Here is a 16272-nt window from a genome sequence, read left to right as displayed (position 1 = left end):
GTATACAGTTCTAACACACATTGATCTAAAGGTAAACCCCCCCCCACCCCCCTCCCTCCCAAAAAATTCTTTATCCCAAATGGAAATTTAACATTTAGACTTCTATTTATCATTCCAGTTTTAGGAGGTTGACTAGGTTAAAGAATACTGCTGTCTAGTTTTTAATAACAATTGAATCTGAACTTCAGAAAATGTCTTTTGATGATTCAAAATATCTAAGCTATGATGAGCCTACCGCTCTAAACCAAACCTCCATGATTCTCCTGCCTCCTGTTTGCCAAACCAAATATCCAAAGTATACGAGTGGCCATGAGAGAACTATTTATATCGCCTTAATGAGAACCACTCACTGAATTCAGCCGAGGCTCCGCCAGCCAGCGATCGACAATGCCTCGTCTGAAATGAGTTTGAGCTTGCCACAGCTCACCGAGTATTGGTTACGTTACAATTAAGGCTTGATGCTATGGGTTTGACATCAATAGCGGCGCAGAGCAGGATGGATGGCGTTTGAGGAGATTGGCTCAGTGTGGTTCCTAGCTAAGTCGCTTTGTGTCGAGTAGAGATAGATGAAGGGATGGATTGGAACGCACAGATGATGGCAAATCAAGTTTTGCACAATCCACATCAAGGCTGACAAAATTTATGCTGGACCACTAAAATCACTTTAAAAAAATGCAGAGAGTCCATGGGAAAAATACATCTCCTGATAGAATTGTTGTGATCTAGATCAGTTTGAGTTGGGTAGAGATAGTTGAAGGGATGGATTGTAATGCACAGATGATGGTAAATCAAGGTTTGCACAATGCACATCAAGAATGACAAACTGTAAATTTATGCTGGACCACTAAAATCATGTTTAAAAAATGCATAAAGTCCATAGAAAAATAGATCTCTTAAATTTTTTTATATGATTTAACAGATCAAAACAGGATACAGTTATTAAAGATAAAAAAGAAAAAGAAAGTTAAACAGACAGAGCTAGACTCCAACAATTTACAAAACCTTGAGACAAAAACAATGAAGAAAAGCAGACTGAAGAAAGGACAGTGTACAGGAAAAAAAACATGAAAATTGCTTCTTATATCAAGAACTCCTTCCTCCATTATCTTATATCACATCTTATATCACCTTATATCATCTTCCATCACCAAGATTACGTAACAATAAGACCTTATCAACTTATCTAATAAAACATGCTTCAAGGCATCGGCCTCTGGTTGCACATTAGGGATCCATCTAAAACATATTCCATTAATGTGATTCCGTTCCGTAGGCCTATGCTAGGGTAGTCTACATTTTTATTCTACCTAATGATTTATTTGTTTCCCCTTCTAGTTTATGCTGTGAATCTTCTTGTTTATAGGAAATGTCGAGGTTAATTTGCACGTTGTTGAATTTCTTACACTGTTATTTATTATTAAAAAAAAGATTGATTGTAATTAAGCTTGGGCGATATCGATTTATTTTATTCACGATATATCGCCGACAATATATCGCGATATTCGATATAATCGCGATTAATTAAATTTGACATCATCAGTCTTCAAACTCCAAGTGAAAGTTGTAGAAGAGACAGTCATAGCATAAGAGAGGTGTTCTAATGACCTATTCTTCTGGTTTTACTCCAAACCTATGGGGTGCAAGATGTCTCAGCTAGCAAATGCATTGCGATATTTAATCAATATTGCGATATATCACGATTATCACGATTATCGCGATTATCGTGATATATCGCGATATATCGATATTTCGATTAAAACCAAATCCATCCGATATCAAAATCGTTTCCAAATTAATATCGCGATATTCGATAATATCGTGATATCGCCCAAGCTTAATTGTAATTCTAAAAAATTGTAATTTGTACATCATTATATTTTCATGATTTTCTTAAATATTTATACATTCACTTCAATGAATGTCTCCAATGCTTTCTTATTTCTTAGAAACCTGTTAGTAGCGATTACTGCTGTTGGTTATCAAGAAATAAATAAAATAAATCTGACAATCTATTCGAGCAAACAGAATCAAACGTAATTTGAATTCACCAAAACTCAGATAAATACCTTCACCTTCCCCGCACAATAACTTAATCAAGTGCTCCGTCCAACAAACTGCCTCTGTGATTTCCAGTTACCATGGAGCTATCCAATATTGTAAACCCCACTTCAATTTTGTATCCGCATCGCTAAATAAAAGTTGTTCAGCAGCTGAAAATTAACACATAACATATTGCTTGATAACAAACAAGTCGTACTGTGTAATCAATACAGGGTCGGTCAGCGACGGACAGCTGTGGTCTCTCAATCAATCCTACGCACCTCCATATATTATATCTGGTCAAATAATACCAGTTGACCATCAACCAGCGGTGCATTAAAGGAATGGATACAACCTCAGCCGAAATTAAAGCTGAAACTCTAGCCTCTGGTGTAGTTCACAAAAATTAAAAGAGTCGAGTTACTTAACTCTTAACCTAAGTCCCTTGCTTTGGGTTTAACCCTTTCAAGCGACGTTTCTTTTAGTGATAAATTGACCATATGGACACGATAAGTTTTTTTTTTTTTTTTTTTTGCAAAAGGCAACTCCCCACTCAAAAAACGGGAAAAAACAAAAAGAAAAAAAAAAAGGGAAAAAAACGTCACAATAGCACCCTTTTTTCATGAAGGTAGACAAACTACAGAACTGGAAAAACTGTACAACGATTATCAATAACGACTGTCCTTGTTATTTGTTGTTGCAATACTTAATCGACATCTCACCCACCATTGCCTAGCGCCATTTTATCCGGCAACCTCATGGGCTGTGTTCATTTCCGCCTCCAACACTAGGAGAGGAACTTGTGTAATCTAGCGCTGGCTGTATTTGTACTGAGAGCCGTTATAATCATAAGCTGAGGCCATTCGTCATGTACAAATCCTGCTTCATTCAGACAGGATCCTTGTGATTGGAGTCCCGGGCTTCCTCTTGTATGGTTTATGAACCGATGCTTTGCACAGACAGCTGTTTAAACAGGCTGTCTTTCTCTGTAAATGAGCTTTCATACAAAAAGGGGCAAAATATTACGCCTGTATTGATTCGCTTATATATAAACATAACTGTAGAACTCTTAATTTTTACTCCATTAAAAAATGGAGTATGTCCACTAAAAGCAAAGAATACCTTTGGTTTTTGGAACCGTATTTTAATAATTATGTATAAATGTAGATGTATACAATGAAGTAACATCTGAAGATTTCATTTCAAAATGTGGTCGCGTTGTGAGATATCGCAGAAAATGGGAGTGAATATGCGGTATGCTACAATGGCATTTTAAAACAAATAAACCATTCTAAGTGGAGATATATTTATATATATAATAAAAAATAATAAAAAATAAAACAAAATCAAGATTAAAATTTTGATCTCTTTTTACATAACCACATCCTTTTGAAGTGTTTCTCAAAATGCTTTGCACTATCAAAAGCTGCAGTTAAGGCTTCTAATCAATATTTTTTATTGTCATTAATTTTAAGACTGATTACCAAACATATTCCTTCCATTTAAAAAGAGAATCTGTTCAAAAGACAGTTCAGTTTAAATATTCTTGTGATTAGATTGGGGCTGGGCATAGGTCATCATCAGAGAGGAAGTATAATTAAATACTAAGGATCCACTAACAACAGCTCCGTGAAATGTTAACACTTCTCTTCAACAAACAAGACCCAAGGACATTTTGTAAATTATGAATAAGGAAACTGTCTCTTCTAATCCTTAAAGTCCATAGATCAAGGACCTCCTCTTGATACTCAGTGTAACTATCTTCATAGGGCAAGGGTATCTTCTCTACTTTATTTCAGTAAATATGTTTTGTCCTTTTAGCTGAAGGAAATAAAACCAGTGAAAAATATGTTATTGGATAAGGGTCATCAGGTTGAATGTCAGTTCACTTTGGTAAATAATATCCTTTCTCTGATCAATTCCATGAAGCCATAAAAGGCAGTGGACACTATTGGTAATTACTCAAAATAATTATTAGCATAAAAACCTACATGGTAAAGAGTAATGGAGAGCTGTCGATAATATAAAACATTGTGAGAAACAGCTCCCTCTGAAGTATTGTAGTTTTCGTGAAAGAAGTAATTTTCCACAAATTTGATTTACAGACCTCAGAATTAGATTTTGAGGGCTCGAAATCAAGCATCTGAAAGCACACAACTCGTTTGACGAGGGAGTTTTTTCTTTCATTATTATCTCGCAACTTCGACGACCAATTGGGCTCAAATTTTCACAGGTTTGTTATTTCATGCATATATGCTGAGATACACCAAGTGGGAAGACTGGTATTTGACAATTACCAATAGTGTCCAGTGTCTTTAAAGGTATACAATATATGTTTGTTAATCACTCTTAAAAAATGGCAACATTTACTTATTGTGAGAAACCTAGAGCAGCTTTGGATAGTACAAAGCATTTTGAGAAACATTTCATTTCAAAGTAATGTGGTTATGTAAAAAGAATCTCAGTTTTTTATGGGCTAAAGTTTTAATCTAAAATTGTAAAAATTCCTATTTTAGGGATTATTCTTCCTGCGTAACCTTTACATATTTTGGCGATATATCTCAAAGTTGTGACCACCTTTTGAAAGAAAATATCTCAAAGTTGTGACCACCTTTTGAAAGAAAATCTTGCCAATCTAGAAAATCGACATATCTAGGATTAAAAAAATCAAACAGTTCCAAAAACATGTGCTTTGGATACAATGCTTCAAGCAGGCACACCAAGCCTAAGCCAGAAGCATTTAGAAAAGGCTAAAGGTCTCTGCTTACTTGCTAAGCAAATCCACTTTAGCTAAGCACCATTTTTAATTGCATTCTAGCTGGATAAAATTGTGCATGGACCAAAACCAAATAACGCCTGATGTTTGATAACATCGTCCTCTACAAACACCCATAGTCTTTCTATAACTAACATAGACCAGAATTTCATACTTCATTTATGTATATTTATCTTTCATTATAGAGGGCCTCCAGGGGTTTTTGGTTGTCTCAGCTAGATTTGAATTCTAACCTTACCATCTGTATACGGTGCGTCTATCTGATATAGAGATAAAGACATATCTGGAGTGTTTGTGACACTGAGTGGACGTCGTCTGCGTTAATGCTACCGTTGTCTACTAATCCGTGGGCACCTGGGGCCAATTTCACTGCCTGATTATCGGCTGTGTAATATCTTCACATCACAAGGTTAGCTGGAGCGACTATTCATTCCATTTCATTTATAATTTCATAAGTACAAACCCAAAAAAATTAGACAAAAGGCACGAGATATCAAAATTCTATGAAAAACAACAAGATAGAAAAATGGCACACCCTGATCAACCTTTTTCTGAAAAACTTAATATTTAAAAGAAAAAAAGAAAAACAATATTTTTGCAAGATGTCCTTTAAAAAAGAGAATCCAAAACTCAGAATCCCTCCTCTGACTTTACCCTGGGCCCCCCCCGCCATCACCCCTTCCCCCCGCTAGCCCCGACAAGAGGATTCACCAAACCCTATCTCAGAAACTAACTCCAGGTGTGTCATTACGGGAAAGAATAAAAAGAGGGTAACATCCAGAGGAGAAATATGGGAAGAGTTTGGGAGACGGGAAAGGAGCCTGGCCGCAACTTCCCGTTTGGATTTCTGGTGATCCAGCAGTGCCATGATAAGCTAACAGGAACCAGGTTCCTTCCCTGTCACCACTCATTTACTCTACACATTTATTCATTAAAGACTACATAGTGACCTAGCCTATGGTCTCTGACCATACAAACATCTGAAGTTGAGGGGTAAGACTGACGTGGTGATTGAGTGACTGGAGGTGTATCAGACGTTTGATTATTCTATCAAATTGGCGTATACAGGTCCATGTATACGGGTCCACGACGTGATTCTGAGACAACGTTTCTTTAGAGGAAACAGATGTTATCAACGGGAAAAATCTTTATACGCAGTTGGTGAACTGTCTGAAAAATGATGTAAATACATCCGTATTTCATAAATACATCCGTACTTCATAAGATACAGACGATCAGAAGTGGATTGAGACCAACTTAGACTTAAAGGAACACGTTGCCTTGGATCGGACGAGTTGGTCTATGAAAAGTGTTTGTAACCGTTTGTTATGAAATGCATATATATGGTTAGAAAGATATTTTCAAAGTAGAATATAATGATCCACACAAGTATCATTCAAAATTGCACGGTTTTCAACTAACACGGTCGGCCATGTATGGGAGTCAAAGTTTTGACTCCCATAAATGGCCGACCGTGTTTGTCGACGAGGTAAAACGAAAACCACGCAATTTCGAGGCATATTTGTGTAGATCATTGTATTCTACTTTTACAATATCTTTCTAACCATATCGATCTTATAACGAACGGTTACAGGACGCTTTTCAAAGACCAACTCGACCGATCCAAGGCAACGTGTTCCTTTAACAAAGACAAGTTGACGAGTGTGATATTTGAATCTACGATATCCAGGTTAACGTGAGACAGCTCTGAACTGTAAGACAGGATGAACCTAGGATGAACCTATCTCTGCTATGAATGAACAAAGACAACCTGACAGTGAGATAGTGTATCTATGTCCGGTTACTTAAGCCCCTTTCACACGAGAGCAATTTAGCAAGGGCCCCTTGCTAAATTGTAGCATGGTTGTAACATTTTACAAAATGCACCTCGTGTGAAAGGACAATAATTTTTGGAGTGTCCAGGGTCCCTTGTCAAATCTTGTCCAACATTGCTACATTTTGTCGGAGGTCCGGACCTACGACAAAATCTTACACTAGCGGAAGTTTTGACCAAGGACGTGGGCTACATCATCGTGTGAAAGGAATCCTTGTTTATTGAACGACGTCCTAGGTGAAAATGCCCATACAGCGCATGCTATTGTGGGTGCTATCTTGTCCAATCAAGGTGATCTGGATTACCAATTCGTCATATCACTCTCATGTCACACAAGGGTTGTTAGTTTTTTAACTTTGCAGTGGGAAAGCTCACAAGATCAGTCACACACGGTGATAACAAATAAACAATCCACGCTCGTAAATTTTGTAGCAAGGGACCCTGGCTACATTTTGGCCGTGTGAAAAGGGCTTAAGAAGTTTCTATGACCTGTCCCAGTGAATATAAGATAGGGGTATCTCAACTCAAATTTCAAGAAAATCTCCACTATAATCAAACGTCTTGTAACTCACAATTTTTACATGACCAGAATTAATTTAACATGTCTTAAAAAAATAACTTTTTTTTCTCCGTTATGTTTGCTTCTTTTTTAGAAGGAAGTCTGGAACTAGAAGTATCATATGCAAAAGTATCTCCAATTAAATTAAATTCAATATGTGTTAGTCATGTTAAAAAGTACATTAAATCTTTGATTTCCTGGCTTTAAAATTAAACACAAACACAATTATAGAAAGGTTTACGGTAACACCATGTAATGACTATATCTAATGCTTTGGGGTGGTTCGGAAAAGAACCGTTGGTTTCAACGCGACGTTTCGATCAGTATGCTCTGATCATCTTGAAGACGATCACAGTCTTGAAGACGATCAGAGCATACTAATCGAAACGTTGAGTTTAAACCAACGGTTCTTTTCAGAACCACCCAAACTCATTAGAGATAGTCATTACATGGTGTTACCGCAAACCTTTCTATATCGTATTTACACCATGCAAAGTTTCTAATCCTACTTACAAACACAAATACATTAACCACATTACCACACACCACTCTGTACAATTAAAAAAGAAATTCAATTCCTGACAGCGGGATTTGTTTTTGTGGATTACTGACCAGTAATCCAGTTCCCTTGACAGGGTTTTCTTCGACTTCAGGTGAAAAAAAGAATCAAAATACTACAAAATGTTTACCTCATGGATCTGATGATTGAATCAATTCAACATCAAAAGATAAAACTTCAAATCAATTATAAACAAATTCATTCAGGAACTCATTGGTAATCATAAAAACTTATTCTAACTCTGATGTAATCAGCATTTCCAATTAACAAGAATTCCCAAACGGTTTGCGAACTCCCCAAAACTGGGAGCCGGTTTTAATTACCAATTACTCTGACAAAACTTCCCCGCAGGCAAATATGACAATTATCTCCCTTAAAGTCAGGAAATGTAAAAAAAGGACTCCCACTCCACTTTAAAAATAATAGCACTTTACAACAACAACTTAATTTGCAAAAACATTGAGGGGCAAGGATGAACGCTTGCCAAAGGACACAAGATAACTGCTTTTTAAAATTGACTTTAAAACTAAGCAACTTAAGGACTGATTGCAATGTAACTTCATGCCCCTAAGAGCACTCCACACTCCACGCTCCACACTTTTCTGTTACATTCTTATTTAAGACATTGTTTAACTTCTTGCACAGGTTTTATTCACAAGTTTTATATCTTGAGTCTTATACCCGGAATTACAAAGGTTTTAAACGCAGGCAATCCTAATGGTACACTATTGGTAATTACTCAAAATATTTACTATCATAAAACCATACTTGGTAACGAGCAATGGGGATAGGTTGATAGTATAAAACACTGTGAGAAATGGCTCCCTCTGAAGTGACGTAGTTTTCGAGAAAGAAGTATTTTTCCACGAATTTGATTTCGAGACCTCAAATTTAGAATTTGAGGTCTTGAAATCAAAGCACACAAACTTCGTGTGACAAGGGTGTTTTTTTCTTTCATTATTATCTCGCAACTTCGACGACCGATTGAGCTCAAATTTTCACAGGTTTGTTATTTTATGCATATGTTGAGATACAGCAAGTGAGAAGACTCAGGTCTTTGACAATTACCAAAAGTATCCTGTGTCTTTAAGGTAACCAGACTAACGTTGTCTGTTTGCAAGGGGATACTACAGTAGGGTTGGTTCTCCATCTTAAAATATTTCCCTTCTCCGTTTTATTTTTTTTGGGGGGGAAGTGCGTTCACTCCCATTCTCAACAGTCGTTCTGTTTTCAAGAAACTAAATATGTCATGAAAACCTGTTCTGGTGCAAACAGTTTCATTTTTTTTTGTACATATGTCTTTTCTCCAGTTATGGTTAATATGACAAATATTCCTAAGGGCAGTTAGTACCAGTGGCAACCTAACACCAAATTAACTTTCAGGCAAAACGCAAGCTGCACTATATCAATCTGGTTTAGTCACCATGCAGTTTCTGAAATGATACTTAAGTCACTGCAGTTTCTGAAATGATCGCTAGAAAAATGAACTGCAGTTTGTTTCCAGCGTTCACTTTTAAATAACATCAAGAAAGAAGAAGAGTTGATTTAGTGAGAAACATCCTGTACCTTAACAGCTACTTAGAAACGGTCAATTTGCTTGAGGAAACACTTTTAATTCCCATATATTGCACTCCATGTATATTACATTAGACTTTCCCCTGAATCACAGTTTGCATTATTTACCATGATTTGACTAAACACATGTTTGTCTGAATTCACGGGACATTTGTAGAAAGGTTATTGCACCCTCGTCATCAGTTCAAATCACTGCAGGTAAAAACAGGGCTACGGGGCACTGTACTAGTCATACAATCACCCCTTACAGTTCTCAAATCTCCTGCCAAGCCACTGAAATTATCTCCACACACACAGTCCACACCGCATTAACAAAATATCATCAATAAAAAAAAATCCCTACTTGAGAATCTTGCCTTCTCCGATGGAAGGCCCTGGAGCGGGAGCCTACACATCCTCCAATGCCAGTTAAGTGCAAATTTATCTTGTTTGTTCATCTTACCGCATCTAGGCATTTGCCTCCGATCACGTCACTTCAAGCTGTCTCTTACCATAAGAGTAACATGGGTTACGCGGGGCACTGTTGAAGAAGAAGGGGGGTGCGGGGGGGGGGGGGGGGGATGTCAATTAGTTTACTGATCCATGTTGACTGGTAAGTCAGCAATAGAACAAATAGTATTTGGTAGAAAGTATTTTTCTTTTTGATGGCGCCACATTGAGCCTGTTTCCGTCAGCTTTTTGATGAAGTCTGATCAAAATTATCACCCCCCCTTCCTCCTTTTTTGTGTGTGTATATAAAGTCAGGTCTATAGAATCTATCTGGAGTGTGGTTACTGGGTGACAGGCAGGATTAGGGTGTGCTGATCTGGCTGGCTTTCCGTTGGGGAAATCGCCAATGCACTATTTTGTGTCAATCTGGGAGTTGCAATGATGTTGTTTCTCTTCAAAGGAAGCGAGAGGGGCTTATGGGCTTATGCCTTGATGACATAAAAAGGGGCAAACCTTTAGAGGACGTACAATGCCTGATACAAAAAGGACTGTACGGCAATCCACGGTGACATTTTGGGTCTGTCTTTACAAAAGTGTTTTGAACGTTTCCCCCGTGGTGTGTAAAAACCACTCAAAGAAAGTAGCTCTGCTTTATTTATTTGTTCGGCACACTCCTGCTAGTGAGGTTGTGGGTTTTTTTTTTTTACAAAAACTTAAATCCTGGCTATATGAGACTAAACTTGTTTCATGTGTTCCATTTAGTTTGTAGTCAAAGTTTGACATGTAGAATAATTTATTTAACTAGAACATCATGCCGCCCATAACAACATGATCCTTTAAATTTACTTCACTCTCCAATGGAATTCAATAAATAAGAACAAGAATAACTGTAGTCCCGTTTAAGGTTTTAAAGATTTTTAAAGCATGAAGCCTCTCTCAGGCATCTGTTGGCACACAATGCTATGCAACGAGGGTGTTTTTTTTCCAATTACTTTCTTGCAACCTTCAATGACCAATTGAGCCAAAATTGCTTGCCATTTGTTATTTCATGCATATGTTGGGATACACCAAATGAGGATGCTGGTCTTTGCCAACAACCAAAAGTATATGCATACTGCGCCTTTAAAGACAGTGGACACTATTGGTAATTTTCAAAGACCAGTCTTCTCACTTGGTGTATCTCAACATATACATAAAATAACAAACCTGTGAAAATTTGAGCTCAATTGGTTGTTGAAGTTACGAGATAATAATGAAAGAAAAAACAACCGTGTCACACGAAGTTGTGTGCTTTCAGATGCAAGTTGATTTCGAGACCTCATCTAATTCTGAGGTCTCGAAATCAAATTCGTGGAAAATTACTTCTTTCTCGAAAACTATGTTACTTCAGAGGGAGCCGTTTCTCACAGTGTTTTATACTATCAACCTCTCCCCCATTACTCGTTACCAAGTAAGGTTTTATGCTAATAAATATTTTGAGTAATTACCAATAGTGTCCACTGCCTTTAAGAGAAGCATATCAGATGGCGACAAAATTCAAGGAACAGGAAAATGGAATTAGAATAAGAAACAATATGCAGAGAGGATGTACACAAGTATGTAATGTAATGAGACTGGTTGTATATTCATATCCAAACCACATTCATATAAAAAACACATGTTCAACAAGCATAATGCACTCAATATGGTTGTCATAATTATACCTGCACTTAATTTGCAACCCACGCATTTTATGTTATTGATGCCTTTTGCTTGGCCAATTAAAGGCAATTATTTCTCACTTGAACAACACTAAAGATAACAAAAAAAATGTTTGATGAAAACAAATATTTATGAGGGTAGTTTGTATTTCCTGCCTGGTTTGATTAATCATGGGACTGACAAACTCCTTTATGGTCTGACCCTTATGCACGATTAAAGTGAGGGTATCCTTTGGAAATTGCTCTAAAAATATGGGCATTAAAGCCATTGGACCCTTTCGGTACAGAAAAAAAAAAAAAAAGTTCACAGATTTACAAATAACTTACATGGTTTACAGAAGGTAGTGGTGAAAGACTTCTCTTGAAATTATATTCCATGAAATGCTTTACTTTTTGAGAAAACGGTAAAACAATATGAATTCTCGATATCGAGAATTACGGATTTATTTTAAACACATGTCATGACACGGCGAAACGTGCAGATACAAGTTCCCGTTATTTTCTCCCGACTCCGATGTCCGATTGAGCCTAAATTGTCACAGGTTTGTTATTTTATATAGAAGTTGTGATACACGAAGTGTGGGCCTTGGACAATACTGTTTACCGAAAGGGTCCAATGGCTTTAAAGGCAGTAGTGGACACTATTGGTAATTACTCAAAATAATTATTAGCACAAAACCTTACTTGGTAACGAGTAATGGGGAGAGGTTGATAGTATAAAACATTGTGAGAATCGACTCCCTCCCATGAAGTGATGTAGTTTTCGAGAAAGAAGTAATTTTCATCGAATTTGATTTCGAGACCTCATCAGATTTAGATTTTGAGGTCTCGAAATCAAGCATCTGAAGGCGCACAACTCTGTGTGACAAGGGTGTTTTTTCTTTCAGTATTATCTTCCAGCTTTGATGACCGATTTAGCTCAAATTTTCACAGGTTTGTTATTTTATGCTTATGTTGAGATACAGCAAGTGAGAAGACTGGTCTTTGACAATTACCAATAGTGTCCAGTGTCTTTAAAACTCACTTGGTAAGAAGCGCTGCAGCTGATGACATTTTAAGAAACGATTTTCTTCAAGGAAATGTGGTTAAAGAGAGAGGGATTGAAAAAAAAACCATTTCAATCTGAGAAACAATTCTGCATGAAATGTTTCTCAGACTGTGTATTTCAATTTCGGATTCTGTGTGGGCATACCCCTTCAGATTGGTGGCAATATCTCACTAGGAATGAAATTTCAAAAAAAAATTGTTAATTGTTTGTTGTTTCTTCATTTATACAGGATTAAATCAATCAAACGGTTGGAAAAAAAAGAGAAGAAAAAAAGGTAAACTCTTCCTTTAACTACAAAGTGCACCTCTTTATCTTTTCATTCAAATCCATGTTACTATTCATTTAAATGGCATCTCTTTTTCTCTTTGATAAATTCTTCAGCTAAATTTACAAAAGCAAATATCAGAATCAACACAAAATTGTTCTAGATGTGTGCTGAACTAGTTGACACGCCAAGTTTCCCCAAAGCAAATCATTAATAATTATTTTTTCTAATCCACACCCCAACATGGCCTACGGTGATGGCATAATTCATTAATACAGAAACCCAGTTTGAGAGAACAGTTTTCACTGGCAATCTGAAAACATAACCAAATTCATCTTCAGATTTCAATTCAGGAAAAGTACACATGTAACTTTAGCCCGAGCCTTATCTGTTGAAACAGTCGTCTAATATTTCCCTCCAAATATGATGAATTTACCCAGATGAAAAATAACCCAAATACACGAAGATGGAAATGGAAATAAATGCCCAGCCACCTGAAACCTATCTGGCTCTGTACCCACTGAATCGGTAACACTAGCGCATAATTTCTGCTGGAGCGGGCGGAGTCTAGCCACGGTCAGGCAAGCATGACTTCCATGCCTGACTCACGGCACCAGACCAGGAAAAAATAACATCGGTAGATCAGCTTGACTTGGTCAGGGCACCGGGGAATCTGTTGGTGACAGTCCCTAATCAGCCAATATGCAACGGATTACAAGTTGGGCTTTCAAGGGAAAGCTACATACATATAAGAGGGTGTATAGAAGTTTAAAGGCAGTGGACACTATTGGTAATGACCCAAACTAATTATTAGCATAAAAACGTACTTGGTGACGAGTAATTGGGAGAGGTTGATGGTATAAAACTTTGTGAGAAACGGCTCCCTCTGAAGTAACGTAGTTTTCAAGAAAAAAGTAATTTTCCTCGAATTTGATTTCGAGACCTCAGATTTAGAATTTGAGGTCTCAAAATCAAGCATCAGAAAGCACACAACTTCGTGTGACCATGGTGCGACAATGGTGTTTTTTCTTTCATTATTAGCTTGCAACTTCTAAGACCAATTGAGCTCAAATTTTCACAGGTTTGTTATCTTATGCATATGTTGAGATACAGCAAGTGAGAAGACTGGTCTTTGACAATTACCAATAGTGTCTAGTGTCTTTAAGTGTAGCTGTTTGGTCATAACTAAACCAGCAAGTACAGCAGCGATGATTACACAAAAACAGATAATTTCAGAATTTGTTTTCCTATAAATTTTCTGCTGGTTTATTGCCTTTATTTGTCCTCCAACAAGTAGACTGCTCCATGAATACTGACTGTAGAGAATATTCATGGAGGCCTAAATTGTTTGCACAAATTGTTTGGCTAAAAAATCTAGTCTTATTCAGACGATTTTTTTTACATTTACCTTTAAATACATCTGTCTATGCTATGTGACAGTGTAACCCATAAAACAAGTGACTTTAACTTGATGTTGATCAACTTAAACACTGAAAGACTTTTGTGGTAAGCAGACTTGTGGCCATACCAAGCCAAAGAAAAACTTGTTTACTATTTGTGTCAGTAACACAAACACAACTGCACGTCAAAAATTGACAAAGAATTAATTTGCCCATTTTGTCTAACGGCAACACAGACGAACATTTCTGCAAACAAATTTGCACTCTCTCAAAACTGCTCTTTAAATTCACAATAATAGTTTACCTTTAATATACTCAACTAATTATAATTGATTTTTGATGAGATGTCAAAACCAATGGGCTTTAAACATTGATAATATATCAATCAAGGCAATACACAATGCATATACGTATGGACATCTAAAAAGATTGATAATGGCCCGGGGGGGGGGGGGGGGGGCGGGGACTGTATACTAATTCACAGAGTGATATTGGCGCCATGTACATCCTTTCTCTCTGTGCTGCAAATTCACTCAGTCTCCATGTCTGATGAAACTAAATTCTGTTCTGGTTTGGGGGGATTTGGAACGGCTGAAGCGTGCTAATTACACAACAAATGATACCAGTAAAGAGAGCAGTCAGTAACTAAAGATTGTAATTACGGAAATTATCACCGGAAAGTGCTTCTTTTTGATAGAAAATGATAGAAAATAATGATTAGAGCATTGAAAAACAATTTTTCACAAGGATTAGTCAGGCACTAGCAGAACAATGTGCCAGAGAGAAGGGGAAAAAAATCAATTCCTACCCCTTCTACAACCAGACCAATTTTATAGAGATGTTGACCACAAAACACAAGAAAAAAGCTAAGCATAAGAAAATTATGCTAACCAGAATAGGGTAACCAGCAAACTACCATTCCACATGTACCATATGTGACTATAGTATCCTGCTTATTTTTTACTGAGCAGACCAAATGTTAAGCAATATTTGTTGTTCAGGCAGCTCAATAAAGTTGGGTCAGAGTAAAAAAAAATTACTGAAATCTAACAAAAAATGCTATATTTATCATAATAAAAAAAAGATCCAGCCTTTAAAAACCTGATTACTCATTTGCCCCTATTGCCAGATGATAATTTCTTTTTTCAAACAGACTATATTTATATCAACTCTGGATCGAAAAGAAAAAAAACCCCACCAAAACGATAGCACAAAACCGTTGATATATTAATGAAATAACCGTCCAAATAAAAGAGCCTAAAATACTCTACAACCGTGTCTAACACAAACCCATTCCCAGATACAGTAACCGATGACTTACACTACATCTCACATGTAAATTAATATTGAATTTCTCCGATCATGTCAATGATTGTTCATTTAATAGAGAATCTTTTTTGGCGAGAGAGAGAGCGAGCGAGTGAGTTTGATTCGTCCGTCCGTCTGTGTGCTGACTCTCTTTTGTTCCGTGGGTAAGAGTGCCACAGGGGTGCCACCTGCCCTGCGAGACTGAAGAGTCATATTAGAACCATAGAGCGAGCTGTTCTGCTGAGTAAGGTCTTGGAGTGGTTCATTATGTAGCGTTGGGATTTAGCATAAAACAAGAGACAGGCATTGAGAATATTACTGGGAATGGAGGAGGGGGGAGGGGTAAAGGGGAGGGGAGTCATTGTGGGTAGGTGGCCAAACTCCCTTTCTCCAAGGAAATTTATGATTAGTTATCAATATTTCATAAGATCAGGATCAAAGGGTAAGGCGTATTACTCAAAAATTTTACAACTTCACATTTGTCAATTTTTACTTGGGGGAAAAACATCTTCCTGATTTCAGTTTCATAACAGATACATTTATATGTATTTATATTTATTAATGTAAATAAATAACAGCTTTCCAACGGATCTTCAGGTTGATCCAATTACAAATAAAAAAAGAAGGTTTTATGAGTCAACATTTGCTGCAGTTCTGTTATTTCAGCTTTAGACATAAAATACGTACCAAATAAAGTGCAATTGCCAACTTGTCAACGACTGAACAAATTTGCTCTTACCCTGATCCATAACCAGAACAAATATATCTTTACAATTAGC

General features: G+C 36.9%; 1 protein-coding gene across 2 annotated transcripts in view; it reads right to left on the bottom strand.

Annotated features, from left to right (window-relative positions):
• The window catches only part of LOC139941467 (uncharacterized), a 168287-nt gene that overhangs the window by 97999 nt on the left and 54016 nt on the right, over window positions 1-16272 (bottom strand). The window lies entirely within an intron of this gene.

This window comes from Asterias amurensis, chromosome 9 (genome assembly GCF_032118995.1).
Source record: "Asterias amurensis chromosome 9, ASM3211899v1".
NCBI lineage: Eukaryota > Metazoa > Echinodermata > Asteroidea > Forcipulatida > Asteriidae > Asterias > Asterias amurensis.
The sequence above is the reverse complement of the archived record's forward strand: the minus strand, read 5'-3'. Positions and strand labels throughout refer to the sequence as shown.